Source organism: Balaenoptera physalus (genome assembly GCF_965194825.1).
Source record: "Balaenoptera physalus genome assembly, chromosome: 4".
Classification (NCBI taxonomy): domain Eukaryota; kingdom Metazoa; phylum Chordata; class Mammalia; order Artiodactyla; family Balaenopteridae; genus Balaenoptera; species Balaenoptera physalus.
The window spans coordinates 57,438,098-57,459,792 of record NC_138891.1 but is presented as its reverse complement, the minus strand read 5'-3'; the positions used below and the strand labels follow the sequence as shown (position 1 = coordinate 57,459,792).

At 36.9% G+C, this 21,695-nt stretch overlaps 1 protein-coding gene across 4 annotated transcripts in view; it reads right to left on the bottom strand.

Annotated features, from left to right (window-relative positions):
* LOC309659369 (uncharacterized protein) overlaps window positions 1-21,695 on the bottom strand; it is an 813,664-nt gene that overhangs the window by 326,802 nt on the left and 465,167 nt on the right. Inside the window, exon 3 of one of the 4 annotated variants that reach the window (XR_014262752.1) lies at window positions 6,597-6,656. The exons of the other annotated variants lie outside the window; for them this stretch is intronic. The gene's annotated coding sequence lies outside the window, so the exon portion shown is untranslated. The remainder of the gene's footprint in view (window positions 1-6,596; window positions 6,657-21,695) is intronic. 4 annotated transcript variants of the gene reach the window in all.

Here is a 21,695-nt window from a genome sequence, read left to right as displayed (position 1 = left end):
AAAAGAATTGAGGAGAGTCTCAGAGACCTCTGGGACAACATTAAACGAACAAACCTTCAAATTATAGGGGTACCAGCAGAAGAAGAGAAAAAGAAAGGCTCTGAGAAAATATTTGAAGAGATTGTAGTAGAAAGCTTCCCTACTATGGGAAAGGAAATAGTCAATAAAGTCCAGGAAGCGCAGAGTCCCATACAGGATAAATCCAAGGAGAAACATGCCAAGACACATATTAATCAACTTATCAAAAACTAAATACAAAGGAAAAATATTAAAAGCAGCAAGGGAAAAGCAACAAATAACATAAAAGGGAATCCCCATAACGTTAACAGTTATCTTTCAGCAGAAATTCTGCAAGCCAGCAGGGAGTGGAAGGACATATTTAAAGTGATGAAAGGGAAAAATCTACAACAAAGATTACTCCACCCAGCAAGGAATTCATTCAGATTCAACAGAGAAATTAAAACCTTTACAGACAAGCAAAAGCTAAGAGAATTCAGCACCACCAAACCAGCTTAACAACAAATGCTAAAGGAACTTCTCTAGGCAGGAAACACAAGAGAAGGAAAAGACCTACAATAACAATCCCAAAACAATTAACAAAATAGTAATAGGAACATACATATCGATAATTACCTTAAATGTAAGTGGATTAAATGCTCCAACCAAAAGACACAGACTGGCTGAATGGATACAAAAACAACACCCATATATATGCTGTCCACAAGGACCCACTTCAGACCTAGGGACACATACACACTGAAAGTGAGGGGATGGAAAAATATATTCCATGCAAATGGAAATCAAATGAAAGCTGGAGTAGCAATTCTCATATCAGACAAAATAGACGTTAAAATAAAGACTATTACAAGAGAGAAAGAAGGACACTACATAATGATCAAGGGATCAATCCAAGAAATAGATATAACAATTGTAAATATTTATGCACCCAACATAGGAGCACCTCAATATATGAGGCAAATGCTAACAGCTATAAAAGGGGAAATCGACACTAACACAATCATAGTACAGGACTTTAACACCCCACTTTCACCAAAGGACAGATCATCAAAAATGAAAATAAATATGGGAACAAAAGCTTCAAATGACACATTAAATAAGATGGACTTAATTGATATTTATAGGACAATCCATCCAAAAAGAAGAGAATACACTTTCTTCTCAAGTGATCATGGAACATTCTCCAGGATACATCATATCGTGGGTCACAAATCAAGCCTTGGTAAATTTAAGAAAATTGAAATCATATCAAGTATCTTTTCTGACCACAACACTATGAAACTAGATATCAATTACAGGAAAAAATCTGTAAAAAATACAAACGTATGGAAGTTAAACAATACACTACTTAATGACCAAGAGATCACTGAAGAAATCAAAGAGGAAATCAAAGAATACCTAGAAACAAGTGACAATGAAAACACGATGACCCAGAAGCTATGGGATGCAGCAAAAGCAGTTCTAAGAGGGAAGTTTATAGCAATACATTCCTACCACAAGAAACAAGAAAAATCTCAAATAAACAACCTAATCTTACACCTAAAGCAATTGGAGAAAAAAGAACAAAAAAAACCCAAAGTTAGCAGAAGGAAAGAAATCATAAAGATCAGATCAAAAATAAATGAAAAAGAACTGAAGGAAACGATAGCAAAGATCAATAAAATTAAAAGCTGGTTCTTTGAGAGGATACACAAAATTGATAAACCATTAGCCAGACTCAACAAGAAAAATGGGAGAAGACTCAGATCAACAGAATTAGAAATGACAAAGGAAAAGTAACAACTGATAATGCAGAAATAAAAATGATCATAAGAGATTACTACAAGTAACTATATGCCAATAAAATGGACAACCTGGAAGAAATGGACAAAGTCTTAGGAAAGCACAACCTTCCAAGACTGAACCTGCAAGAAATAGAAAATATAAACAGACCAATCACAAGCACTGAAATTGAGACTGTGATTAAAAATCTTCCAACAAACAAAAGCCCAGGACCAGATGGCTTCACAGGCGAATTCTATCAAACATTTAGAGAAGAGCTAACACCTATCCTTCTCAAACTCTTCCAAAATATAGCAGAGGGAGGAACACTCCAAAACTCATTCTACGAGGTCACCATCACCCTGATACCAAAACAAGACAAAGATGTCACAAAAAAAGAAAACTACAGGCGAATATCACTGATGAACATAGATGCAAAAATTCTCAACAAAATACTAGCAAACAAAATCCAACAGCACATTAAAAGGATCATACATAATGATCAACTGGTGTTTATTGCAGGAAGGCAAGGATTCTTCAATATACAGAAGTCAATCAATGTGATAAACCATATTAACATATTGAAGGAGAAAAACCATATGATTATCTCAATAGATGCAGAAAAATCTTTTGATAAAATTCAACACCCATTTATGATAAAAACCCTCCAGACAGCAGGCATAGAGGGAACTTACCTCAACATAATAAAGGCCATATATGACAAACCTACAGCCAACATCGTTCTCAATGGTGAAAAACTGAAATCATTTCCACTAATATCAGGAACAAGACAATGTTACCAACTCTCACCACTATTACTCAACATAGTTTTGGAAGTTTTAGCCACAGCAATCAGAGAAGAAAAAGAAATAAAAGGAAGCCAAATCGGAAAAGAAGTTAAACTGTCAGTGTTTGCAGATGACATGATATTATACATAGAGAATCTTAAACATGTTACTAGAAAACTACTAGAGGTAATCAGTGAATTTGGTAAAGTAGCAGGATACAAAATTAATGCACGGAAACCTCTTGCATTACTATACACTAACGAAGAGAAATCTGAAACAGAAATTAAGGAAAGACTCCCATTTAACACTTCAACAAAAAGAATAAAATACCTAGGAATAAACCTACCTAAGGAGACAAAAGACCTGTATGCAGAAAGCTATAAGACACTGATAAAGTAAATTAAAGATGTTACAAACAGATGGAGAGATATATCATGTTCTTGTATTGGAAGAATCAACATTGTGAAAATGACCATATTACCCAAAACAATCTACAGATTCAATGCAATCCCTATCAAACTACCAAGGGCATTTTTCACAGAACTAGAACAGAAATTTCACAATTTGTATGGAAACACAAAAGAACACGAATAGCCAAAGCAATCTTGGGAAGGAAAAAGGAGCTGGAGGGAACAGGCTCCTGGACTTCAGACTCTACTACAAAGCTACAGTAATCAAGACAGTATGGTACTGGCACAAAAACAGAAATATAGATCAATGGAACAGGATAGAAAGCCCAGAGATAAACTCACACACATACGGTCACCTTATCTTTGATAAAGGAGGCAACAATATACAATGGAGAAAAGACTGCCTCTTTAATACGTGGTGCTGGGAAAACTGGACAGCTACATGTAAAAGAATGAAATTAGAACACTTCCTAACACCATACACAAAAATTAACTCAAAATGGATTAAAGACCTAAATGTAAGGCCAGATATTATAAAACTCTTAGAGGAAAACATAGGCTGAACACTCTATGACATAAATCACAGCAAGATCCTTTTTGACCCACCTCCTAGAGTAACAGAAATAAAAACAAAAATAAACAAATGGGACCTAATGAAGCTTAAAAGCTTTTGCACAGCAAAGGAAACCATAAACTAGAGAAAAAGACAACCCTCAGAATGGGAGAAAATATTTGCCAATGAAGCAACTGACAAAGGATTAATCTCCAAAATTTTCAAGCAGCTCATGCAGCTCAATATCAAAGAAACCAAACAACCCAATCCAAAAATGGTCAGAAGACCTAACTAGACATTTCTCCAAAGAAGATATACAGACTGCCAACAAACACATGAAATGATGCTCAACATCACTAATCATTAGAGAAATGCAAATCAAAACTACAATGAGGTATCACCTCACACCAGTCAGAATGGCCATCATCAAAAAACCTACAAACAATAAATGCTGGAGAGGGTGTGGAGAAAAGGGAACCCTCTTGCACTGTTGGTGGGAATGTAAATTGATACAGCCACTATGGAGAACAGTATGGAGGTTCCTTAAAAAACAAAAATAGAACTACCATATGACCCAGCAATCCAACTACTGGGCATATACCCTGAGAAAACCATAATTCAAAAAGAGTCTTGTACCAAAATGTTCATTGCAGATCATTTAGAATAGCCAGTGCATGGAAGCAACCTAAGCATCCATTGACAGATGAATGGATAAAGAAGATGTGGCACATATATACAATGGAATATTACTAAGCCATAAAAAGAAACGAAATTGAGTTATTTGTAGTGAGGTGGATGGACCTAGAGTCTGTCATACAGAGTGAAGTAAGTCAGAAAGAGAAAAACAAATACTGTATGTTAACACATATATATGGAATCTGAAAAAAAAAAAAGATGGTCATGACGAACCTTGGGGCAAGATGGGAATAAAGACACAGACTTATAGAGAATGGACTTGAGGATACGGGGAGGGGGAAGGGTAAGCTGGGACAAAGTGAGAGAGTGGCATGGACATATATACACTACCAAACATAAAATAGATAATTGTGGGAAGCAGCTGCATAGCACAGGGAGATCAGCTCGCTGCTTTGTGACCACCTAGAGGGGTGGGATAGGGAGGGTGGGAGGGAGGGAGACGCAAGAGGGAAGAGATATGGGGACATATGTATATGTATAACTGATTCACTTTGTTATAAAGCAGAAACTAACACACCATTGTAAAGCAATTATACTCCAATAAAGATGTTAAAAAAAAAAAGAGTCATGAACCACAATGTTCATTGCAGCTCTACTTACAATAGGCAGGACATGGAAGCAACCTATGTGTCCACTGACAGGTGAATAGATAAAGAAGATGTGGCACATATACACGATAGAATATTACTCAGCCAGAAAGAGAAATGAAATTGAGTTATTTGTAGTGAGGTGGATGGACCTAGAGTCTGTCATACAGAGTGAAGTAAGTCAGAAAGAGAAGAACAAATACCGTATGCCACCACATATATATGGAACCTAAAAAAAAAAAAAGTTCTGAAGAACCTAGGGGCAGGACAGCAATAAAGACGCAGACGTAGAGAATGGACTTGAGGACTTGGGGAGGGGGAACGGTAAGCTGAGACAAAGTGAGAGAGTGGCATGGACATACATACACTACCAAATGTAAAATAGATAGCTAGTGGGAAGCAGCTGCATCGCACAGGGAGATCAGCTCTGTGCTTTGTGTTCACCTAGAGCGGTGGTTTAGGGAGGGTGGGAGGGAGGTGCAAGAGGGAGGGGATATGGGGATATATGTATACATATAGCTGATTCACTTTGTTATACAGCAGAAATTAACACACCATTGTAAAGCAATTATACTCCAATAAAGTTGTTAAAAAATAACAAATTAATAAAATAAAATAAATGCACAAATTCTAAGAAAGGATTATGGGAAAATGAAGAGTAACCAAAAAATAGAAAAAAAACATTACAGTATATGACTATCAGAATAAATTTGAATTCAGGAAATGGGAGTTTCTAGGAAGGCAAGAAAAAAGAATAGTTTTCCAGAATCACTTGTTTTCTTAGTAAAAAATTTCTATGTGAACATGTAGATAAGATTGAAGGAACCCACTTGGACCCTCAGAGTTAATATGAAGAATATTTGAAACTAAAGACATTTGAGATTCAAAAGATGCAGAAAAAAGCCTTCTTGGAGCTTCCCTTATCTCACTAAATGCAGAAACTTATGGAAATGAAACGGTCATAGATTTCCATCCCGAGGAGAGTTTTATGGCCATGAAAATATGGAAAATACCACTTGTACCTGCATAAACAATGATTATCACAAGCTTTCTTATCTCCAATTTGGTCCACGAGAAACCCATTTATTCTTCCCATGCAAGCTTCTTATCCCCTCTCCCTTTCCTTTCTTAAGTTAGATATATAAGCATCTAATTTTAGCCATTTACCAACTACTTATTTTGTGAGTTTCCATATGCATATAAATAAATTCTGGTTTACTTTTAAAAAATAAATAAATAAAAATAAAACTGAGCCACATGGGAGAAACACTCTTATCACAGTTTCAATAATGATCATCTTTTGCCTGAGCAACTTACTTGTTTTACATGCTGATCTTAATGAATCGTATTATCACTTTGATTTCTTTTCTTAAATTTGTCCACTAGACATCTTAGAACCAACTTGATGGACCACAAATAGCAAGTGCATGGTGCTTCAAAGTACAATTTAGCATACAAAAGGCTGTCTCCTTATTTCCTAACTTTATTTTCCCTTTACCTAATTTTTCCTACTAATTTCAATTTAAGATTATCTTGTTACATAATATGCATCTTTGTAAGCTGTCTTAAATTATTTTCAGCCCAAACAGGTATTCATGAACATAAATAAACAGATATATGATATAATAAATATAAATAAATAAATATCAAATCTAAGATTTTCTTGATTAAATATCATTCCCAACTGTGTTAAACTGATAAATTTCCTTAAATTGTTATTACTAAATCACAATTTTAATTACCCTATAGATTATTCATAATTCTGCTCATGCTTGAGAAATACCTTTTATTTTCCATGTAATCATCTGGCCTCTTTATTACGTACTTCCAACTTAGGTAGTGGCTTTATGGGGAAAAGAAGAGAATGAGAAGGTGAATGATAACTGTCTTCAAGATTATCTTTGTACTTTAAGAGCTAAGATACAATAATAACTAACACTTATAGCACTTACCATAGGCTGGCATTGTACTAAGAATTTAACATCATCATTTAATCCTCACAACAACCCTAAAAGATAATACTATTATTATTATCCCATATTTATAATGAGAAAACTAGGCACTCAGAAGTTTGGTAAGTTGCCCAAGATCACACCTTGAGTACATGACACAACTGGGATTGGAGCCCAGGCCAACTGTCCCCAGAGTTGGGGTCCTAAAAATTTTGCCACACTGCGTCAACTATTCTGAGTCTCCAAGTCCTTAAAAGCCTTGAAATGTTAGCTTCCAGTATTGTCCAGAAACTATGACAAATAAAGGAGAAATGGCAAACCGGATGATCAGTTTTTCCACTGCAAGGAAAAGACGATTGTCCCCTCAAACCCACTCTGTTCCGCAAGATAACATTTCCCAGATCTGGCCCTTCTAAGCCAAATAAAGCATTAATGGATAGTGCTTTAATATAAACTTCGTGGATTTTTAAGAAATCCAAATGCTATTTAAGTGAAAGGGATTGAGAGAGAAAGGGGAATTTTCTTTCACTCTTGGTAGCAAAATTATTCATTGCCTCTTGCTATTAGAAGTCATTTGTTGCTTCAGTCAATACTGCCCAGGGCAGGCCTGGGCTTTATTTGCTATCTCTGTGTTTGAGCCCTGAAATGAGGTTATCGATTTATGATCAGTGTAACTCCTGGCTGACTCCTGAATGTTATGATACACTAATATAGGGTCTTGAGGAAATCACCTGCTATCCCTCAAGGCAGGATCTACATCTTGTTCATTTTCTGTCACTCCAGCATCTAGCACATAATAAACACTCAATAAATGTATGCTGAGTGATCTGATTCATAAATTATTCTTTGGGTATAGATTTTAAGTTTCTAATGAATAGACCCTGTTTAACACCTTATATGGTGCTGCTAACATTGAATAATATAGATATGATCAAGTGAATGAACTATTTACAGTTTCAAGTTCAATGGTAAAAATGGTTTATGTGTGACTGAAGTCATATGCTAGAAGACACGTGAAAATAAAATCTTTGCCAATAACAAAAATTTATTTTAAACACCATGAATACTATTTCACAAGGAACCAGCTTCTTCATAATTCATTATGAGTGATTCGGCTTTTTTTACTTCTTTGGCAACATAAAAGATTATTAAGCTTTCACATCCTCCCCATTTTATAACTTTTTAAAAAATTTTTATTTATTTATTTATGGCTGTGTTGGGTCTTCGTTTCTATGCGAGGGCTTTCTCTAGTTGCGGCAAGTGGGGGTCACTCTTCACTGCGGTGCGCGGGCCTCTCACTATCGCGGCCTCTCTTGTTGCGGAGCACAGGCTCCAGACGCACAGGCTCAGTAGTTGTGGCTCACAGGCCTAGTTGCTCCGCAGCATGTGGGATCTTCCCAGACCAGGGCTCGAACCCGTGTCCCCTGCATTGGCAGGCAGATTCTCAACCACTGCGCCACCAGGGAAGCCCACATCCTCCCCATTTTAAACCTTCATCGTGTTATACATAAACCCCTAGGGATATGGGTCTTAGAAAAATAAAAGACTTTATATATTTCTCTGGGACACTAATTAAAAGATTTCTGTTAATTTGTTTAACTGTAAAGAGCTCATTATGACGCCATTCAGAGGAGGTTTCACCACAATAAGTATGAATGGGGTGAGAGAAGACAGTCCCAGTTAACCTGGAACTTAGGTACAGATATATCTGGCATTTAGCTTTAGAAGAAATCGGTCCATTAAGCTGTTTGTATTAATCTGGTGACTTATGTGGTGGATGAAGAATCTCTTAAAAAACTTCACACTATATTCCCAGTTGAGGATCAAATGCATACAGAAGTGCATAGAGGACTAAGGGTGTAGGGAGGCGAAGGAAGCTATAATGCCGGAAGGATTTTGCAGAATTTCTGAGGGAAAGTGTTCCAGAGAGGAATGTGACATGACAAGCCTGCCTCAGCCATGGAACGGAGAGTGAGAGGTACAATGGCCAGTCCTAGTGCTACTGCAACAGCCCCACCCCCAGTGCTAGATGTGTGAACGACACCATGCTCCCCTGCACTACAGAGGGGCCCACTTAGCTAGGTGTAACAGCAAAACCAGGAAGCTCTTCCCTACTCACTTTCCAGAAGTCTGCCAACCTGTGGGCCTCAAGCATGGAGGGCTTTGGGGCCAGACTGCTGGGCAAGGCTCTACTCTTCAGATGGGTACAGGCTGGTGGGGAAGAGCAGCAGAAGCCCAAGACTGGATCTGTGAAGGCACATAAGGTATCAACTGCAGGGCACAGAAATGCCTGGGGTAAACTTTGTAGGGAATGACATGCCAGCAAAATATGTCTATCCACTACAGAATTCAAGTTTAACTCTACATTCAGTTTGTAAATTCCTCTGTAAGATAAAATAGAAATAAAATTATAAATCTATATATCCTTTACTGACATCATGTTTTATGGTTTCACAAACCTTGTCTCATTTCTTTCTTAAAACAACTTTGTGAGGAAAAGAGTGGGCATCATCCCTATCTAATAGATGTGGAAACTGAGGCTCAGAGAGACCAAGAGATCTGACATTGATCATACAGTTCATGGAACTCCAGTGGCCATAATGTTCCACAAATCAGGGATCTCTGTGTGGTGCTCATTCACTGAACCACAATGCACTAATCACTTGTTCTAGGAGTTCATGGGTATTGATAAGCCATGATGTTAAAGTTGGTGGACTAATTGGAGTAAAGACAAGACTGTCGTTCCAATAGCTATGTGCAGGGATTTACTCATTTCAAAGCTATTTGTTATGGCGTCTCTCCCTATCCTTTGCTTCCCCTGTCCTCTAGCTCTACTTCTCCTCCTCCTTCTCTCTTCAGATAGGCACCAAGGATGTCCTGCAGTGGTGGTGCTGGGAGCATAGTGGTTACTTGGGAAAGAAGGATGGGAAAAAGAGAGAGAACGAGGGAAAAGTATATGAGAAAAGGCAGAGAGCACGATGGAACTGGCAGAAGTCCTGCCCATCTCTACTCACTGTACGCTCTTTAAAAATATTCCCAGAGTCCTTCCCTTTTTAAAATCTCATTTAGCCAAAATGTGTAAATACAATGAACCAAATGCAGTAATGTACTTACTGGACAAAAAAAGCCATAGCAGCATTTTCTTTTTTTAAGTCAGCAAACAACACAACGTATCCCTAAGGCCAGCTGAAACGAAGAGCAGGGGGTGTAAGACACCCAAAACTTTTCAGTATTAAGTGGGTTTTTAGCACTTTCTTTTCTTTTTTCCCCATTTTCAGAGCCAGTTGCCTTTTGCCACATCTTCTCTATGTTCCTGTAGAAGCCTGTCCTCCAAGACAGCATACACAGGCCAGGCAGGGAACCGTGCAGGCAGTAAGGGCCACCCCGCGTGCCCCCAGTGCTCTCTCCAGGACTGGAAGACACCATGGAGGGGAAATACTTTCCAGCTGATTTTTCTGTCTTAGAGAGAAAAGCGGGTAAAATGAAGGTTGCCAGGGGCAGGTAGATTGGCAGAGACAGTTTGGTTTCTAAATACTTCAGTGAGAGTTCACACCAGGGTCAAGCAGAGCACTCCTAGTTTCTGAACAAAAGAAAAGTTGTCTCCATCCTGGCAGTCCATGACCAGGTGGAGGCCGCCTGTCTCTGTTCCCATAGAGCAGGTGATTGCACCCCCCATGTAATAAAGGTCAGAGGGGTTGGTTGCATATGCCTGATTAAAGAGTCCAAGCAAGCACGATGAGCTTTGGGGAGTGAATCAGAGCCAGCCCTGACCACAGCTCTTCGATGAATTCCGTTCCTCAGAGATTTATGAAGTGCCTGCCATTTGCAAGGCACTGTACTGTGAATTAAAATTTTAAAGAAATTCCCACAACCTCTATTACTTTTGAATAATAACCCTTGGGCAAGTAAAGTTACTATTGTTATCAAATGACGAGCTGAGGCCCAAAGAGGTTCTGTGACAGTGAAGAGGTACTGGAGTCACTGTGCCTGGCTGCAGGTGGCCCACTGTAGGAGCTAGGGTCAAGTCTCTCACTTGGGCTTCAGTTCTTCAGCTACAAAGGGGAGGGTTGACCAGTTGGTCTCTGTCAAATACTCCTGATAGTTTGTTTTTTTATCCATTGTGGCTAACATTTGTTGAGTACCTGTTGACATGAAGTGGGTACCCATGTTACACAAAAGGATATTTCTAACATGCTATGATTTGTTTAGGTCTCATTGTCTCAAAATAATACCACCCAAAGTTTGTACTTAATTATATTTATATTAATTTATTAGTGTAGAAGAAATAAGGGAAAAGTAAGCCGTATTTTCTTTCCTTCCTCATTGGCATTTTTTAAGGCAAAAACTGTGTCTCGTCTCACTCCTTGCTTTTAGTTTTACAAGGAATGTGGAGTCTGAGCCAGAGCATCAAGACTTGCAGAGTAATTTTTTGTGTTGTTGTTTTTGGTTTTAGCATGAAACATAGTTACAGAGAGAAGAGACTTTTTAGTTCATCCTAGGGGTGACTCAGAAGGTTATGGAAAGTAGGAATCTAAAATTCACCCTTTTGAAAATCCATTGTCAACAGGTTTTATGATATATATATTGTTCTCAGCTGTTACTATACATTTCTGTTGTGGTTTGCATTTTTTAAAGGATTTTATAATTATTTAGCTGACTCTGGTGATAACCTTCTAAATTAAAACTCAGCCTCAGTAATGGATGTTTTGACTCCACTTGCCAAGTCCACTAGCAGGAAATGAGTGAAGACCTCTGGTTGGGAAAGAACCTTTCTGTGTTTCTAGCAAGTAAACTGTCATCACATTTAATTGAGATTTGAGAAATGGGTAGCAAAACAGCAGTGAATGATGGTATTTGCAAATTAGTTGAAGCCAAGTGAATTTTTGCCTGGAGTGTTCAGACTGAAAAAATAAATATAAGGAAAATCAATGTTAGTGGAGAGAATCTTTCTTGTTTCCCTGCTGATTTTCCATGAATTAAGATGCACATATTTGATTAAGCTTGGAAGACCCTGTCTTTTTTGACCCTTTAAGGGAGACTGTCAAATTTGAAATAAGATGTAGATGTAAGATTACGATGTAGTGGAAACAATCTTTGAACTTACTATACTGATCAAAGTAATGGCTTAACTTGTACCTTCCCCTACTCAGCCCATAATATAGATTTCTATTTTTTCCAGGGAATTATTTCAAATGCTTCCTAAGGGGGGAAAAATGCTTTTCAATCTTCCTCACTTTCAACTGTGATATGGGCAAAGTCATCAATACCCATTTCTGCCAGTAACTGACATTCATGGTTATCAATGAGCCTACCTAGTGCTCTGTTCTCAGTGCATTCTTGTTGTACATTTATAAAATTTAGTATGTGAGGTTAGTGCAAAAGTAACAAGCTTTGAAAGAATGTTAGATAACAAAGACTTTACTTTAGACATAATCATCTCTAACATGTATGTCTAATAGTCTGAGTTATCGAACAATTCTCTCTATCCCAATTATAATACACATTTAATTTATATTTTTAGAGAAGTTGCCATATATTTAATGTTAATCTCTTTTTGAGAAAATGTTTTACATTTTCCAGATAATACAATAGAGTCTGTTTGGGCTTAATAATTAACTTAAAATCAGACAAACTCTATTTTTATATAGTAATATGACTAAAAACCAGTTTGGTTTTTTATGTTTGCATCTATGTAGATGATATCTATATCTATATCTATATCTATATATCTATATATCTATATATATATATATACACATATATGAAGGTTAAAATTTTCTTTGATCACTCTAAAATTTTCTCTGATCATCCTCTACTTCAGTAAGTTTTAGCAAATATTAAGCTTCAACAAATAGTGGGATTTTTTTCCTATGTCTAATTTGTGTTTGAATCCAATGGTAAATAAAGAGGAAAAAGAGAAGTTAATCCTTGTCATAAATGACAATTGATCTAACATTTTGTTTTCTTTCTTTCCAAGGTCTGTAGCTGGATTCTAGAAAGGGCTACATGGATAGTTTTCTGATCAAAAATTTCACTGTGATTCTATTCAACCCATTTTGTTTTTACATGGGGTATAAATATTTATAAAATCAAAATATGTTCTCATTCAAAATTAGGTTTATTTCCAATGCTGATATAAAAGGCCTCAAAATTTTTTCAGTGTAATTTTCAGCCATGAAGCATCAGGAAACACTCCTAAACTTGTGTGCCATGTCAGGTCTATGGACTGATTGTTTCCCCTTTATCGGGGAAGGAAAAAAGGAGTTTCGGGGAGGGGCGGGGAATGAAACAGAACTCTCATTTTTTACATGTCAAAAGTAATTTTTAGCCCCTACAAATGCTTTGAAAATGGTCTAGGCTTTAAATTACCATAATTCTAACCCACTCCCATGTAAGAAAATCTCAGTGTAGTATATTCAAGTACTTAAAGTATTACCTCAGTTGTTTCTAATTCCTGCATGACTTCCCAGACCTTTGGCATTACTCTTACCTTTATTCTTCTCTAATATGTTTTACATTGATTTTTTTCTAGTCTCTGCTGACTGCACAGTCTGAAAATGCTTTACCCTTAAAGTCAAGGTTAAGTTTGCATTACTGGAGTAAACAAGAAGGAAAGATGGAGAAGAGGAGAACTTAAAACAAAGCCATGAAACCAAGAAACATTATGGAGCAAAAATATGTCTTCTAAAAAATACAAAGAAAGAAAGAAAACAATGTCTCTCTTTTGGAATTTCTCTTTCTTCTATATTTGTCATTCAAGGTAAAGAATATTAATATAAGCTGCCAGTGAAAGGAGTGACATTTTTCCCCAAGCATTATTTGTGAAGAAACTAGTCTGGCATTAAATATTCCTATCACTGTGTAGAATAATAGATCTGATGGAATGAAATTTCCAACCATACTATTATGCTCAGGTACTATACTGGAAAAACAAGAACTACACATTATGGCTCCAAGAAAAGTTTAAATAAATTAGTGCTGGAAAAATATGCTAAGAAAACCCCGTAAGTTTGAATAATCTTGTAGAGTTGCTGCAGGTTTTATAAAGATTTCCTCTCTATCTCAGGGCATAACTATAGTAATTTGACAGTTAACCACTTAAAAAGATAGTATTTCTTGAAATGTTCATAACTTTCCATTTATAACAAAGACAGAAAAACAACAAACTCATAAAAACCTATTTCTTCTTTTCCTAGCCTAGTTCAAAGCAAAGGTTTCACACAACTAAAAGAAGGCATTTAAAAACTTCAGTGTGACACATCTAATGTGGACACGGTTATCCAATGCAAAGTTAATGCAATTAGGTATCTGAGACATCAACTTTTTCATAAAGACCCTCCACTGAAATAGTGTGTCTCCTTAGAGAGAGGCCTTTTAATTTAAAATCAGTCTAGGTATGACCCTTTTCATAATCTGTGCCCATTTTATGATGTGGTGTGATGTCATGTCATCCAGAAAGCAGTTTCAGTAACTGGTTTGCATTCACATAGACTGCCTAGTTCACCTTAGACATACATAAACCATCATACAGTGTGTCATAGATCTCTATCCACTGAAAGCACATTTTCACTAAGATTAGAAACCTACATATGGGCTTTGGTGAAAAATATCAGTACCTACCCAGCACCCATTCCCTCTTCTTTCTTTTCTTAGCAGAACCTAATTTTGTCTAAGTACCCACCTTTCTTCCCTATGAACCACAACTCCAGGGTCAGACTCAGTGGAATGTGGCTAATTCTATCTTCTTTGCCAAAAATTGATTTGGGAATGGGAATGTGATCCAATTCTGGACAAGAAGATGTGAGAAAAGGCTAATAGGGGGATTCTAGAAAAAAAGAGAAGCATGAGAAGAGACTCTTTCTTCCACATCTGGGTATTATTGCCCATAAATGGGCTACTCAGAACTGATTCAGCCTCCTTTCTGTCAGTCTTAAGATGAAACAAACTCAAAGGATAGGAGAGTAAAGATTATTTTTTTAAAAAGATACTTGATATCATTTTGATAACACTGAGGCATGGTATCAACCAGCCCTGAGGCCACCCTACTTAAGACTTAGCTATGTGAGACATTATTATTATGGTCATTTAAGACTTTTGGCACCTGGGTTTCTATTATTTGCAGCCAGAAGCATGCTAACCAATTTCTCTTGGCTTCCTTCACCAGTCTCTACCTTCTGAGCTCATGCCTTTCAGAAGAAGAGAGATTCCAAAGCTAATGGCTTACCCTCTTACTTAACTTGAAATTTTCTGCCATAAACAGGTAAACTTACAGAAAATTTTAAAAAGATAATTTAATGATACGGAAACATTAACTTCTGAAATGTATCTTGGAGGAGTTGCTTGGCATTTCCTAGCAATGTTTCTAGCCAGTGTCAGGCTGCTGAGTAAAGCTGTGACTGACAGAGCATTCAAGTGACCATCGTTTATGCAACATGAGCCAGTTTATTAAAACAGATCGGCATGACGGGGACAAACAAAATTCCAATTTGTCTTCACAACCTTTCTCAAACCTGCTGTCACGTTTATCTTCTCCACCACTCAGTGAATCTTGGGCATATTCCACAAATTTGCTTACTTTCAGGGACTATAGAACTTTTCAGGAACTAAAAAACCCCATCCAATCAAATACCAAAACTTCATCTCTCTTCCAATTCAAAGATTCTCTCCTTTCTCCCAGCTCGGATCTGTTTGTGGACCTTTCTTTGTAGTCAAATGCCCTGTGTAGGACAGATATTCTGAATATCAAGGACTCACACAGAGAGCTTTCCTCATGCTTGGAAAACATTATCTGGTTAATCTCTTGAAGACTCTTAACTCCTGCTGCCTGGAAAGTCCTTGGGATCCCTTGATTCCAGCAAGCATCCCTCTTGTGTGAGGTCTCTTCAAGATAACTTATGCTATCTTGCACAGCATCCACTCATTCCACAAGAAAAAGAACACATCTTTCTCTGCCATGTTTTCAAAGAGCTGCCCAAATTCTAGAGCTGCTGGCCAAACACTATAGCCATTAACCACATGTGGCTTTGAGCACTCGAAATGTGGCTATTGAGATCTCGAAGACTTAGTATAAAAAATTAAATTATAATGTGGCTCACATGATATTTCCATTGGTTGGTACTGCTGTTGAGTCTTGCAGCTCAAAATGTGCTCCAGACAACAGCACGGGCATCACCCAGCCACCTCTTAGAAATAAAGATGCTTGGCCTTATTGTAGAGCTCAGAATGGGCATTTTAACTGGATCTCCAGGTGAACCTCTGAACTACAGCAGTGCCACTTAATCTGAGGTCTGGGCACTCCATGCTGATCCTTGAACAGTCTGTTACCAATTCATGACAAAATAAATAGAAAAATTAAGAGTACTTTACTGTTTAGAAATTTTTATAACGATTTGACATGACTACACAGGGTGTGTGATCAGTGAAGTTTTATATTTCATTTTTTTAGAAATTCAGTTTTATTAAATTTTATCCAAGTAACGTAACAGTCCATTGTGAAACATTGCCCTAGAGGACACATTTCAAACTCTCCCAAGAAATTTCTCACACTCTGTATGACAGCAACTTCCCGGCTAGCAAGCATCTCTCTCCTCACTGTCATTTCTTGAAAGAGGTTTCCTGCAGTCTCCTCCCTTGACTTAAGACAAGGCCACATAGCTGCTTACCCTCCCACACTGCAGTGCTCTCTCTATTCCTACAAATTTCCTGTAAGAAATTATCCTCTAATGAATCTCCAGGCTGTTAAATGTGTTCTTTGAAGTGACAGTAGTTGACAACTAGAACAAATCTTAGCACATCCTATGAGAAACATATCTAGTGTCTCTCTTTAGAATGTGGAAAAACTGTCACTAGTTGCCCTCAGTTTTGGATTTAGCCCAAATTCCTAAGTAATGGGAAAATTCCCATTCTATATCCTATCAAGGCCAAGACTCCCAAATTCTCTGGGGAACTTATTTTGGGCTTTGGCAGTTTCTGCTTTTTTCCTGTTGAAACACTCTTCCAATTTCCCCATATTGGTTGAAGTAGTCATGGCAATCAATCCCACTTTGAAGGTTTTAGTTGGAATAATATATAATCTTTCTGAAATATTATATCCTATGTTTCTTCTAAAGTTTAAGGAAATTCTTGCAGGCATGACCAACACATTCTATTAAGATACAGATATACTTAACTTTGTGCATATCACATGTTCCTGGCAAATAGGCATTTTAAACTTCTTTTTGGTCGAGTTAATGTCCACAAGCAGTTCACCATTTAAAGCAATCTTATGCCTTATTTTGAAAAACAAAGACTCCTTTATTAAATGAAGAATCACTTCCAAATTTTCCATTTTAACCACATAAATACAAGATTTCCATATACCAAGTTTATTTAAAGAAAAATGTATCTGAGTTTTCACTTATATCTATTTTAATATTTTATTAATAATTTTAATATTTAGTGGAAACTACATTTTAAAAAAACTCTGAAATTCCGTAATTTCTTTATGGCTTTTTAAAAGTTTTGCTTCTTGCTACTGTACTTTCAACAGATTCATAAATATAAGCAATTCAACTCAATTTTTTAAAATTCAGTGGGTATTTATTGAGTCTTTAATATGCACTAGGTGCTCTACTACACCCTAAGGGTACAAAAAATGAATAAAATATGGTCCTTCCCTTGTGGAACTCAGAGTCTGCTAGATGGGACAGATTCTTACATAGACAATACAACACAATGTCAGGGACTATAAGACAGCATTCCATGCAGGATTCTGTGGGAGTAGAGGGGGGTGGGGAAGTTAGCTCTTGAGGAGATTCCGGAAAGGCTTCCTGAGGAAGAGGATGCCTGAACTAGAAATAGATGGAGTCACAATAGGTTTTCCAGATAAAACATTATGAAAAACATTCAGGGCACAGGGTACTGTATGATCACATACTCAAAAGGCATGAAACAGAGCCCAAAAGTTTTAGAGGTAAGTGGAGTAAATTGAAACTGGAGAACAGAAAGAGACCAGGTGATGGAGAGCCTGACTTACACTTAGGATCGTGAATAGGACTTAACAGTTTTCACAGGCCATGAAAGTGGCTCAGGTTCCTAACATTGTAGTAGCCAGTTAGTTTCTTTTCTGGTCTAATTTTGCAGTGATTTCCATAGGGGATCTTCATAGAACCTTTACTGAGTTCAAGATCATGTTTAAAAATCAGAGAGAATGACAGCGTCCATGAAACGAACAGTAAATAAAAAACAGAGGCAGGAATATTTTCTAGCTCCATTCATTGATGATCATAATTGCCATAACTTTTTTTGGCATTCAACATTTTAAACTCAGGTCGTGTTTCATTTAATAGAGCAACATTTTGGCATACATAAACCAGATATATTTTTCCTTTATGGATGATGAAATTGAAACCAAAAGAGAGAGTCATACCACTAGTGAGTGGCAGAGGGAAAAGGTGGAAGCAGGTCTTGAAGCAGCAAATACTTTGCTCTCTTCACCAGGAGATGGAATCTATGCTAATGAAATTTCTTGTCAAGTTTAAGAATGATCATTGATAATGAATACTACAAGTAACATTAACCTACTGTACAGGTACAATCTTGTGGAAATTTTTCTAAACTATGTTTGACAAACTTCCTATATAGACGATGCCATTAATAATGATTAAAAACTAATTTATTGAGCACCAGGAAGTAACTGATTTTTAATTTTTCTTTCTTGCTTTTGCTAGCATTTTTTTAACATATTTATTGGAGTATAATTGCTTTACAATGGTGTGTTAGTTTCTGCTGTATAACAAAGTGAATCAGCTATATGTATACCTATATCCCCATATCCCCTCCCTCTTGCATCTCCCTCCCTCCCACCCTCCCTATCCCACCCCTCTATGTGGTCACAAAGCACCAAGCTGATATCTCTGCGCTATGCAGCTGCTTCCCACTAGCTACCTATTTTACATTTGGTAGTGTATATATGTCCACGTCACTCTCTCACTTCAGCCCAGCTTACCCTTTGTTTTTGTCTTTCTCACTTATTTCACTATGTATGACAGACTCTAGGTCCATCCACCTCACTACAAATAACTCAATTTCATTTTTTTTATGGCTGAGTAATATTTCATTGTATATATGTGCCACATCTTCTTTATCCATTCATCTGTCAATGGACATTTAGGTTGCTTCCATATCCTGGCTATTGTAAATAGTGCTGTAATGAACACTGTGGTACACGACTCTTTTTGAATTATGGTTTTCTCAGGGTATATGCTCAGTAGTGGGATTCCTGGGTCGTATGGTAGTTCTATTTTTAGATTTTTAAGGAACTTCCATACTGTTCTCTATAGTGGCTGTATCATTTTACATTCCCACCAACAGTGCAAGAGGGTTCCCTTTTCTCCACACCCTCTCTAGCATTTATTGTTTGTAGATTTTTTGATGATGGCCATTCTGACTGGTGTGAGGTGATACTTCATTGTAGTTTTGATTTGCATTTCTCTAATGATTAGTGATGTTGAGCATCCTTTCATGTGTTTGCTGGCAATCTGTATATCTTCTTTGGAGAAATGTCTAGTTAGGTCTTCTGACCATTTTTGGATTGGGTTGTTTGTTTTTTTGATATTGAGCTGCATGAGCTGCTTGTATATTTTGGAGATTAATCCTTTGTCAGTTGCTTCATTGCCAATATTTTCTCCCATTCTGAGGATTGTCTTTTTGTCTTGTTTATGGTTTCCTTTGCTGTGCAAAAGCTTTTAAGTTTCATTAGGTCCCATTTGTTTATTTTTGTTTTTATTTCCATTTCTCTAGGAGGTGGGTCAAAAAGGATCTTGCTGTGATTTATGTCATAGAGTGTTCTGCCTATGTTCTCCTCTAAGAGTTTTAGAGTGTCTGGCCTTTCATTTAGGTCTTTAATCCATTTTGAGTTTATTTTTGTATATGCTGTTAGGGAGCATCCTAATTTCATTCTTTTACATGTAGCTGTCCCATTTTCCCAGTGCCACTTATTGAAGAGGCTGTCTTTTCTCCATTGTATATTCTTGCCTCCTTTATCAAAGATAAGTTGACCATATGTTTGTGGGTTTAACTCTGGGTTTTCTATCCTGTTCCATTGATCTATATTTCTGTTTTCATGCCAGTACCATACTGTCTTGATTACTGCAGCTTTGTAGTAAAGTCTGAAGTCCGGAAGCCTGATTCCTCCAGCTCCGTTTTTCTTTCTCAAGATTGTTTTGGCTATTTGGGGTCTTTTGTGTTTCCATACAAATTGTGAAATTTTTTGTTCTAGTTCTGTGAAAAATGCCCTTGGTGCTTTGATAGGGATTGCACTGAATCTGTAGATTGCTTTGGGTAGTATAGTCATTTTCACAATGTTGATTCTTCCAATCCAAGAACATGGTATATCTCTCCATCTGTTTACATCATCTTTAATTTCTTTCATCAGTGTCTTATAGTTTTCTGCATAAAGGTCTTCTATCTCCATAGGCAGGTTTATTCCGAGGTATTTTATTATTTTTGTTGCAATGGTAAATGGGAGTGTTTCCTTAATTTCTCTTTCAGATTTTTCATCATTAGTGTATAGGAATGCAAGAGATTTCTGTGCATTAATTTTGTATCCTGCTACTTTACCAAATTGATTGATTAGCTCTAGTAGTTTTCTGGTAGCATCTTTAGGGTTAGCACCTGTAGGATTCTCTATGTATAGTGTCATGTCATCTGCAAACAGTGACAGTTTTACTTCTTCTTTTCCGATTAGCATTCCTTTTATTTCTTTTTCTTCTGTTACTGCTGTGGCTAAAACTTCCAAAAGTATGTTGAATGATAGTGGTGAGAGTGGGCAACCTTGTCTTGTTCCTGATCTCGGTGGAAATGGTTTCAGTTTTTCACCATTGAGAATGATGTTGGCTGTGGGTTTGTCACATATGGCCTTTATTTTGTTGAGGTAAGTTCCCTCTATGCCTCATTCTGGAGGGGTTTTGTCATAAATGGGTGTTGAATTTTGTCGAAAGCTTTTTCGGCATCTTTGAAATGATCATATGGTTTTTCTCCTTTGAATTGTTAATATAGTTTATCACATTGATTGATTTGTGTATATTGAAGAATCCTTGCATTCCTGGGATAAACCCCACTTGATCATGGTGTATGATCCTTTTAATGTGCTGTTGGATTCTGTTTGCTAGTATTTTGTTGATGATTTTTGCATCTATGTTCATCAATGATACTGGGCTGTAATTTTCTTTCTTTGTGACATCTTTGTCCGGTTTTGGTATCAGGGTGATGGTGGCCTTGTAGAATCAGTTTGGGAGTGTTTCTCCCTCTGCTCTATTTTGGAAGAGTTTGAGAACGTTAGGTGTTAGCTCTTCTCTAAATATTTGATAGAATTCGCCTGTGAAGCCATCTGGTCCTGGGCTTTTGTTTGTTGGAAGATTTTTAATCACAGTCTCAATTTCAGTGCTTGTGATTGGTCTGTATATATTTTCTATTTCTTCCTGGTTCAGTCTCAGGAAGTTGTGCTTTTCTAAGAATTTTTCCATTTCTTCCAGGTTGTCCATTTTATTGGCATAGAGTTGCTTGTAGTAATCTCTCATGATCCTTTGTATTTCTTCATTGTCTGTTGTTACTTCTCCTTTTTCATTTCTAATTCTGTTGATTTGAGTCTTCTCCCTTTTTTTCTTGATGAGTCTGGCTAATGGTTTATCAATTAGTTTATCTTTTTAAAGAACCAGCTTTTAATTCTATTCATCTTTGCTATTCTTTCCTTCATTTCTTTTTCATTTATTTCTGATCTGATATTTGTGATTTCTTTCCTTCTGCTAACTTTGGGGGTTTTTTTTGTTCTTCTTTCTCTAATTGCTTTAGGTGTAAGGTTAGCTTGTTTATTTGATATATTTCTTGTTTCTTGAGGTAGGACTGTATTGCTATAAACTTCCCTCTTACAACTGCTTTTGCTGCATCCCATA